The sequence below is a fragment of the Ochotona curzoniae genome, unplaced genomic scaffold (assembly GCF_017591425.1).
Source record: "Ochotona curzoniae isolate NIBS_2020 unplaced genomic scaffold, NIBS_Ocur_1.0 contig_4501, whole genome shotgun sequence".
In the NCBI taxonomy this organism is placed as follows: domain Eukaryota; kingdom Metazoa; phylum Chordata; class Mammalia; order Lagomorpha; family Ochotonidae; genus Ochotona; species Ochotona curzoniae.
Window position 1 is genome coordinate 8,811,556 of NW_024466307.1, and position 10,870 is coordinate 8,822,425.

At 41.1% G+C, this 10,870-nt stretch overlaps 1 long non-coding RNA gene across 1 annotated transcript; it reads right to left on the minus strand.

The window, feature by feature from the left end:
• Nucleotides 1-1,954: 1,954 nt before the first annotated feature.
• LOC121160244 lies at nucleotides 1,955-10,559 on the minus strand. Its single transcript, XR_005884524.1, has 3 exons — nucleotides 10,277-10,559; nucleotides 4,399-4,475; nucleotides 1,955-2,036 (listed from the first exon to the last, which is right to left on the minus strand). It is a non-coding gene; the product is annotated as an uncharacterized LOC121160244 (long non-coding RNA).
• Nucleotides 10,560-10,870: the final 311 nt, after the last annotated feature.

Consider the following 10,870-nt stretch of genomic DNA (forward strand, 5'->3'; position numbering starts at 1 on the left):
TGGCTGGAGCCTGGAAGGCCATCGAGGGCTCCCTGGTAAGTACGATAGCCTAAGCACTTGCACCCTTTTCCTCAGCTTTCCCAGCACATTAGTAGGGAACTGGCTCTGAAATGAAGAAACCATGCCTCAAATCACCTTCCATACGAGACGTCAGGGTTATGAGAGGCAAATTAACTTTCTGTGTCACATGTTGGACCTGGAAAAAGAAGTTTAAAACAAACAAAAAGGTAATTAGATTCTGATAAACAGTAGTACTTATGAAAGAAATTTAGCATCACTCCTTCCAGAAGACTACTCCTAAAAACCAAGTGAAGCAAACAGATAACAAAAGAAGACTACAATACATCCAGATGGATGTGTTTACCAGGATGGAATAACATGACAGCATTCAGACTTCCCAGTCTCAAGACGTGCTGCTGCTTAACTTGCCCTGCCTGTGTGGCGTAATGGAGCCTACACTTGCAGGATGACTGGGATAGCCAAATGCGTTAGAAACGGCTTATCAATATCAATCAGAATATCAGAAGATAGTTGCTGTAAGCCCTAAATCAGCTTCAGAATAATATCTTCCTGTCTCCATGACTCTCTGTAAAAATGCGGAATTATTTTACAATCCATCATACAATCCTTCCCCCATCTCATCTTGGAGAGTAATGCTACTTCTTCCTATAAATTTCAGTTTGATCATGATTTAGTCATTACGACTTCTTCCACAACTTCCTCGGTTACTACTCCAGAGCCTGGATTCTTTCGCCTTTATGTTCTCACCATGAGCTGTACAAGATACGTTCTGAACAATGCTCTGTTTTTAAAATTTTGTACTTATTTTTCTCCATACTTACTGAGAACTCTTTTTAAGGGCGAGGATTATATATGATTCACTTTTATATTCCTAACATCTATTACAATGCCAACCACACTGTTGGAGATCAATGGGCTTTTTTTTCCCTAAGAAATCAAGAGAGGGAACTAAAGTTTTAAAAGTACAAATTCTGCCTGAAGTTTCAGGAGGATGTTTTGAAGTGGTATATCAGGAAGTATATACCAACAGGGCTCTTATGAATATTTCAAGGCAAGGGATGCAAAATGGCAACTCCAGAAGCAACAGGAGTTTCTGTGAGATCAAGTTTGACACAGTAAGAATAAGCACAGACAGAAGCAAAGAGAACTCAGTACTGATCCGCAAAAGTTGCACTTCTCATCCATTTTAGAGGTGAGTAAGGAGGAAAAGAAGTCCTTTACAAAGAAGTCAAGAACAAAGCCAAGAGAATGTGCTAGAATCCAAGTAATGATGACTTCATGAGGCTAAGAATGGTTAACTGAAAGAAATGTCTCTGAGTAGAAGTAGCCCATAAAAAGGTTCCTTGGATGGACAACACATTGGCTTTCAATGATGCGAAGAGCAATTTGTTTTCAACAGAGAGATGAAAACCAGATTAGAGTGTGTTAGAGTTTGGATGTGGGCGAGGAAGTGGAAACAGCACACAGATGACTAGTTGAAAGTTTGGCTGAGAAATAAGGGAAAGAAATGAGAAATAACCAGCAGAATGGAATGCAGAGTCAAGAAGTGTTTTAGTACAGAAGCTTTGAATGGCCCGTTAGAAAGACCGGTCCTTCAAGAAGGAGAGGATATCAAGAGAAGAAAATGCTATAGATTTCAAAGAGGAGATGGGGTCTGAAGCCATTGGCCAGAAGAGCTTTGCTTAATCTATATTCAAGAGGATAGAAAACAGTCATAGTTGTGAAAGTAGTGAATTCCTAGATAGGGTAGTGGGAAGTTGGGCGTTAACTTCATGCCAGACCTCACAGGGTACTAACTTTCATCATGTTCCTTATCTCATTCTAAACGGATACATATCCTAACTGACACAGGTGTCAGTTAGAATAAGCTATGTTTTGCAGGTATAACAGGCAATTTCAGATTCTCACTGGCTGACACCAGCAAAAGTGTAATTCCCATTCCCATAATGGCATAGAGCGTTGTCAGCTAAAACCTCGCTTCCCTTCACGCCTTATCTGGACACTTGCTGGGTGACCTGCAGATGGGGAAAAAAATAGTCAAACTTGCAGGAGGTGGCACCTGGGCCAAACCATGTGAGAATGCTATTCCTTGGTCCTACAGGGCATGTATAACCATCCTGCAGCAAAAGACACTGTGGAGTAGGTCATGGGTCAGGAAAAGGTCATGGGTGAAGAGTGATAAAACCACAACGTATCTTAGGAGTAGTTCATTTGTATCTGTCATTTAGAAAGTCTGTGGCAAAGCTAACCTAAACAGATCTGATTTGTCAATCCCTTCACTACCCGAATTCCACACCCATGGTTGCTAGACTAAAATGTTGAAACGTCTGGAAGTGACCAGCGTATTGTAGTCACTTCTGAGCTATCACTATCGTCTGAACTATCTCCCTAGCTGTCAATGCAGTTTTCTGTTGTGTAGGCAGCTCCAGGTGATCTCTGATGTTTAGGCATTTGTTGAGTATCCGTGATAAACTAAGAACGTCCAGCTCACTAAGACCCACTCCTACCATGCAGGAACATGGTAAACGATAAACTACACTAGAGATTGTCAGCAAGTTCACGGAAACATGAATTAGGCTTAATTCCAACTCCACAAAATGTTGGAAGTAGCCTCCTACCCTTTGTTTCATAGCTGTTAATTTCGAGGTGATTTTATTTGACAGTGTTTTTAACATTTGTCACATCCACTTCCAAAGTAGACATGATATACAAACACACCCATATGCACATATGTACACTAACTTTTCTTGAAAGTAGAGTGATAAAATCACAAAGTGAAGGGTGCCTGACACTGATCAGAAGATGGGGAAAAAAATTCGTTTACCTGGTATGATTCAGTGAAGCAATGCTTACAACTACACACCAAATGATGCCTCACATAATTTTTATAACCTCAGTACATATTAACTTTCACATCGAAAACATCAGATGTTTGTCTTTCTAAGTCAAGCTTATTTCACTATAATAATCTATGTCCATTCTGTTGTAATTGTCAGGATTCCATTTTTATATCTGAGTAATATTCCACCATATATGCCATGGTAAGTTAAGTGTCCTATACCACATTTATTTTTATTCAATCATCAGTTGCTAGACTTGTGGAATGAGTTTATATTCTCTTTTAAGATTTATCTATTTTTGTTGGAAAGGCAGATACACAGGGAGAAGGAGAGACAGAGAGGAAGATCTTCCATCTGAAGAGTCACTCCCTAAGTGACCACAACAGCCAGAACCCAGAGCCTCCTCTGGCTCTCCCATGTGGGTGCAGGGTCCTAAGGCCTTTGGCTGTCCTCGACATGCCTTCCCAGGCCACAAGCAGGGAGCAGGATGGGAAGCAGGGCCACTGGGATTAGAATCAGTGCCCATATGGAACCTTAGCTACTAGGCTTCTGCCCAGGACCCTATATTCTTGCTACTGGGTTGAGTTGCTATCCACGTGGGGATGCAGGTGTCTTTCGTATGCTGATTTCATTCCTTTAAGAGATTCCCTGTAGTGGTAGATCTGGGTCACATGGTGTTTCTACTCTTCTGTTCTTCTGATGACATTCACAAGATGACTAATTGCAAGGTCCGAGAAGGTGAAATCTGGCTGTCATATCCTAAGTTAAATCAAGTGTTCACTAATTTTTTTTTTTTGACAATTACATGGATTTTTCTCTTACTGAGAGAAGAAATACCTACTAGAAGTTCTGTCCTTAGACACTTGGCTGAAACTCTGCCATTTTTATTCAAATTCACATGGCCAGTAGGAAGAAAGTATCTCTTTATTAGTTGGATGACTGTGTAGGATAGATGCATTGGAGAAACACTGAGAAGGGGCCTTCACCCACCAAGGTTCACAATGTAATATTATCTTCAATCGCAGTGTTCAATGACAGATGAGAGAAAATACAAGATTGAACTAGCTCATCCATAGATGAAGAAATAAAGACTTTCCCAGGCGGTCCAAAAATTAAAACACTCTTGTTGCTAATCAGCCAATTTAGCGATGAAAGCAGAAAGTTGTCTAGCCAATGCAGAATACGCTTTAAACAGAATCCTTTCTGTATTTTCCTACATTTAAAATGATGCCTGTCTGGGCATATTGCTACTTTGTATTCCTCTTGATATTTTCATTTAAAAGAGAGCCGCCGTGCAAAATAATGTCCTTGTCTGTCCCTTCCTCATACAAACCTCCAATCAAATTTAATAAAGCTAGTTTGATACAATGCCAGCCTACACTTGGTTTACCCTTGGTCGACTTTAATAGGGTCAAAAATATTTTCGCATTGGCAGTGTACGCATTAATCATTTTTCCAGAGGATTTAGAAAATTGGAAGAGACAAGGCCAAGCAAAATTTTAAATTAATTGGGCCTACCCCAGCCTTCCAGGGTCACCTTGCGTCAGTTGTCCCACATTTTCCAGGTCACGGAGTTCCTATATTTCCTCCAGCTGCCACGAGGGGAGATCCATGCTGTGGGCACACAAAGGTGAAAGAATTTCTCTCAGAAAGTGCGAATTTTCCTAGGGCAACCACAACAATTGCAGTTTCCAGATTGTCGCCAGACACCAACCACTTAAATAATGCATGCTCGGCTGCCGCCTGCCCTTGCGCATTCTCTGATCGAGTGGTGGGGAAAATTTGCAAACACTCTGTCATTTACCATAAATCCGCTGCCTACTTATAACCACGGAGTAATTAATTTTAGTGCTGTCCAGAATTATTAATTTCAGCCAGAGAAAAAATATATATATTTTCACCATGGCCATCTCATCCGTATTTTTTTTTTTCCCCTCCATCAATCACCAAATCATTGTAGCAATTCCCTTACAGAGGAAGGTTCGTTCGGAGTTCTTTCAAGGAGAATTGAGCAGGACAGTAGTGCAACCTCTGCGCTGACCTCGGAGCGTGGAGGGAGTCCAGCTGGCTCACCAGATGAAGGCCGCCACAGGAAAGCAAATCCTCGTGGAAGAACAGGCATGGTAGATCTTAAAGCCTTCCTCTGTGGTGGGTAACACAGCTGATGGCTTGGTGCTTCTGTGATTAGGCAGCAATGGCTGCAGAATGGTGGAGTCAGCCTGTTGACTGCAACCGAAGAACACAACCTCCCCCTTGTGTAAGGGATCTCAGCCCTCCAAAGAGTACGAATTTTTGTCAAGGACAAAAGTAACTTTTAGTGGAATGCAGAAGTATGGATTCACAGGTGTGAACATCTCAGCCATCACATGCATTGCTAACACACACGGAAAGAAAATGAAACATTGACTCGGATACATTTTATCTTGGTAAAGCTAAATCAGGCACTCTGTCATCCAATATTATTTCCCCGCTGAAGCAGCTGCCTGCTGTGTCACTTGATGTTCATATGATAAATATGTAATGAGTAGGAGAAAATGGGTACAGCTTGGAGTGAGGGTCACGCTTCTCCCCATCGGTAGCAGAAACACAGAGGTAGGTCAAGGATGGGGACTGTCATTGCTGTGGAAGATTCTGTTTCTGCTTTGCACAGTGAGTGACCAACCGGGGAAATCACGAGGGGAAAGTAAACGAACTTGGAGAGCTGTAAACATGACTCACTGGGAATTCAGACATGCTTAAGTAAATTCCAGGATGTTTGTGGTTATCTGCGTCTAAACACTGCTGATACTTCTGACTACTCTTAGTTTTAACTGTTTTGCCCCCGGCGGCTTCTTAGCCCTAGTTTGTTCAAAAGCGGAATTCAACTTTGGATTGCAAAAACTCTGGTTCCCAGGCCCGGTGCCATGGCTCGGTGGCCTGTCATGCACCGGGATCCCCTATGGGTACCACTTCATGTCCAAGCTGCTGCACTTCCCTTCCAGCTCCCTGCTTGTGGCCTGGGAAAGCAGTAGAGGATGACCCAAAGCCTTGGGTTGCTGCACCTGTATGGGAGATCCAGAGGAGGCTCCAGGCACGTGGTTTTGGATCAACTCAGTTCTAGTCATTGTGGCCAATTGGGGAGCGAACCAGCGAATGCAAGTTCTTTCTTGCTCTCTCTACTTCTCTCTGTAAATCTGACTTTCCAATAAGTAAATCAGCAAATGTTGAAAGAAAGAAAGAAAGAAAGAAAGAAAGAAAGAAAGAAAGAAAGAAAGAAAGAAAGAAAGAAAGAAAGAAAGAAAGATCTGATTCCTGTAAAAAAAAAAAAAAAATTTGCAGTGTGAAAGAAACTACCTGGTAAGGCATGGTGTCACCCAGACATCCTTTCCCCCAAGTTTTACACACACCAATGCTATGCACTCACACACATAAACAGTATTGTTTCAGGGACAAGTGTCCTCAAGTCAAAGATACAAGGGGCACATGATTTACTTGAAAGACAAAGAAAAAAGTAGCCATCAGCATCTCGATCATGCTGTTAACTTTTCTGGGTTTGAGTTGTGTAGGTTCTCTCATCTCTTCTGATCTGGCCCCTTGTTTACAGTAGAGATTTGGCAAACATCCCTTTAGAACTGCAGTCTTTTATCTTGTTGGCTACAGGACAAAGCCCTGAGATTACTCCCAAACCAATGAATCAATTTTTTTTTAAATTCTTAAATTGCCTAGGAGATGATAAAAGTTCATTTAAAAAAGAAAAACATTTTTAATCACAGTGATAAATAATTCAAACATTGTGTAACTAGTTCTGAAAGAGAACGGAGTTCAACTCCATTAATTAGTCATTACAAACGACTGAGTAGTACTGTCATTGCAGCTGAGTTTCTGGCATAAAATATCGGGGAGTTCTATCCAGGATGGATTTCAGATAAAGAACTTTTGAAAAACATACAGACATATCTGTTACTAAATTGAGCCACTACTGAGACATTATGTAGCTTAATATTAGTTTATATTTAATAAGACACAAACATTTAAATGTTAATTCATGATATTTTGTTAAAGCAGCGTTGTGCTGATCCTCACAGTATTTTGACAGCAAACTGAATTCTTGTTCACAAGTATAGGATTTGTTTAGCTCCAGGCATCTGTGTTTGGATTACAAGAATGTTGATTGGTTCACTGCCAGGGGCCCTCAAAGGTCAGCTGTCCTTTTTAAAAAGTCTCTTTCTCTGTTTTTCTCTCTCTGTGTCTTCCCTCCCCACCCCCCACCTCCTTCCTTTGTCTCATTAATCAGAGTTAAAAGATAGTGGAAAAGGCTATGACTTGAAATCATTTCATTTTTTTTTTCCCAAGGATATTTTTAAAAGCAGAACTCAACGTTGGTGTGAGGTCAAGCCGATGTGAGTGCAGATCACACGGGTACACTTCTGACAGCTGACCTGAAACCTTTCAAACTGACATCTGTCACAGAGACAGACACAAGTTTTTTAGCCCGAGAGCTTGTTTTCCTGACATTTCATTTTTCATCAGATTTTGAGAGAAGGGAAAAAAGATGAACTTGAAAAAGTCTTGCCAGGGGCAGAAAATAAGATCAGGCGTCGTGCAGCTGCTGGACTCACCTTTAAAGGTTAGAGGTCAAGCGAGAGTGAACAGAAAAGATTTGGGTTTGATGTTATTGGATAAAGGGACGTGGTATTACTTTAAATACATTTCTGAGACTTGCATAACCATTAGGCAGCATTACGGGAGAAATGGAACCACGGTGAGATTACACATCCATTTTAAATCCCAATTTGAGAGTTTAGTCATGGAGCAAATCAAACCCAACCTCACCTATTCATCTGGCACAAAAGAGGAGATCCACAGGTGCATGAATTTTCTCATGAATTGGATAATTTCCTGCTCCTGTGGTACAGCAACAGCCAGCAAGATTTAGACAGGGCATTGAAATTCTCACTTTGGACCAACTAGAGTTTTTATTTTTGCATGAAAATACCTACATGGTGTATCTTGGATGAAAATATTAGGGAAAACATATGTTTTGGAAAAATCAAAAGAAAAAAGGACTGGGATTCACAACCCCCTCAGGCGACAGTCTTAGTTCACTGAAAAAGTGAATATGGGCAAGTGACACCTCCACGCCAGTCTTCCCATCTGTAAAATGGGGGAAATAATACCCGGAGTCCCAGTGGCGATGACCCAAGATCACCTGTTTCCATGATGCCAAATATAAGCTAGTTTAGTTGCAGATGGAAATTAGCTTAGCTTCAGCTTTCATTCCCCTACCCCCATGCTTCCCCTACCCTTCATGCTTCCCCTACCCCTAAGCTGGGACACCAGCTTAGCGTTCAGTAAATTATTCTCAATTTGAAAAGCGGCGCTTGCTTTCATATCAGGTAATCAATTTTTTTTTTTTTGTAACGAGATCCAGGAAATTTTTTTTTCTATGAGGAAGAGCATGGCTGACAATTAGGGAATAAAATATTTCCAAGCACGTGTGTGCGAGTGATCACTTTGACAATCACTAAAAGCGTAAGCACAACCTCAGACCACATTATTTTCAGGCCCATAGGATCGATCCAATGAAATTTATTTGGGGCAGAACAATACAGATTTCCCAAAATCATAGGTCACATATTGCCAGGTGAGCAGCATTGCTTTGAGGATCAAATGAGAAGCTTTCAGCCATAATGCTCACCTGAGTATAGACTGTCTAAGAAGGGGCAGAAGAAATAAGCTAAGAAATAGAAGCAAAATATTTTAGATCTGCCCAAGCCAGTAAAAATCAAGCCTGTGTTGATAAAGAGAGTAACAAAGATCTCTCAAATTATTGATAATGTCATCTACGGGTGATCGCCACAAAGGCAGGACATGATTGCAGAGATAGGAGGGTCCTTCCGTGTGTTCATGAGGCAACGGAGCAAAAGAGTAATGTGACTTTTCTATGGACTTGAAGACGCTTGTACACGGGACTTACTCAACCATGCGGCAGGTTAAGCTCAAGGCTCGTGGTTTGGCGAGGACTGATGGGGCTGGAAATTTGGGTCTGAAACCTTCTAAAGGTGAACTGGGGTCCAGAACTTAACACTTTACTGATAATCCTGCTCTTCCATCTTTTTGTTCTATTCTTTCCATTCCCTTCACACTAACAGATACAGGTAAATGAAATAATGTGTGGCTTTTTTTTTTTCATGGCGGAGAAATCTGATCCTACAGGAATGTTCTAGAAACTGTATTGGGTCCTCTTCTTATCTCAAAGATTGGAATGCTGGTCTTGAAGCAACATCACAATAATCATGCTACAGAAAGTCTTGGTTTTAAAGAGAGAAGCCATCATATCGTGAAAATCAGCTCAACCCTCAGCGCCATTATTTAAAACTTCTCTGGGTTTTCTGAAGAAAACACGTGCCCGTTGTTTTAGAAAAGTTGCTTCACTTTTTTAACTTACAGTCACGCTGTCCTACACAGGAAAAAGTATTCATAATACTTAATTACACTTAAATTTTTTTCTACGAGATGTATTCTACATACATTGGACACTCAGTAGTTACTTTTTCTAATTTTTTCTTCAATTTCATTTATATGAAAGTCACAGACAGGCAGCTGCCATCTGTAAGTTCATTACTCAAATGCCAGCCACAGTCAGGGCTGGGCGTAGGGATTTGTGGAGCCAGCGAATCAACCCATGTCTCCCACACACACAACAGGGATCCAACCACTCAAGCCTTCACCTGTTGTCTCCCCCAAATGTATATTGACGGGAGACTGAAACCAGGGGCTGAGCTGGGTCTCAACGTAGGGTACAGGCGTGCCAAGTGCCACGGTGAACCTGCACACAGAGGCTGCCCCTCAGAAGCTGTGCTGATCATCGTTATCTTAGTATTGATCACAAATAAAGTCTAAAGGAAAAGTTGTATCCTTATTACCCAGAAATTAAAAGTATAAAACTACTCAAAGAATAAATATCTACAAATTCCTCCCAATAAGTCTTGTTTCACTTGGGAGATTTCTTCAGCTTTACTTGACAATTTCATTGACCGTTTAATTTATGTGTTATCCAGAAACCGACATCTGTGCCTTTTAGTGTCGTTTTTTGTCGTCGTTGGTGTGATTTCTAAGACCAGATTTTGAAAGACACAAGTACATTTCTGTTACGTCTGTACTGCGCGTATTCTTAGGTACGTAATCTACACGGTTTTGTTTTTTGTTTTTTTGTTTTTTTGTTTTTTTTTTTTTTTTGCTACGCTGAAACTTGCTCATTCACAATTACATGAGATTTAGGCACTGGAGTTTATAGTGCCATTTGATACCCAAGAACAGACACGACTCCTTTATGAGACTTTTAAAGACATTATTCTTCAAAACAAAAAGTCACATTGTTCTAACGTCCTGGGAAAGAAAGTGCCAGAGTTCAATTTAAGTTCAGAAGCACAGACCCGGAAGATAGGAATGGCTTTCCAAATTGCTGTAGGTCTCAGACTTGGCTTCTGAACTGTGGAAGAGGGATGACACCAGCAAGCATTTCGCAGTCCTTGAGCAAAGAGACGGCTTTGTACACTGCAGACTTGGGGGTAGAGAGGTGCTTTCACTTACTCCCCCACATCCCACTCACTTTTCCAATCAATACACAGATTATTTTGTTCTTTTTCTCTGAATGGGGCAGAGTCTACACACAATCAGGAAAACAGACTATGCCCCCAGGCGTTAGAATCTGCCCACCTGTGTGGAACTTGTAGGCCGTGGTGATCCCAAGCGCTTACCCAGCTGGTGACATGGCAAAGCAGGAAGCTCACACCTGTCTTCTCCTGCAGGACACAGCTGTGCAGCACACGTCTGCGGCTCTTCCAAAGCCCTTCCTGTGGTTCCTCTTCGTATTTACGACAACATCTGACTTTTCCAAGGAAATATTAATTCAAGGCATTTTTTTCAAAAATAGATATTTTTTCCTCTTTTCTGATTGCATCAGCAATATATACATGTTCATCAGAGAGATCTTAAAAAATATCACCTATGAACATCCAGTTATTTCT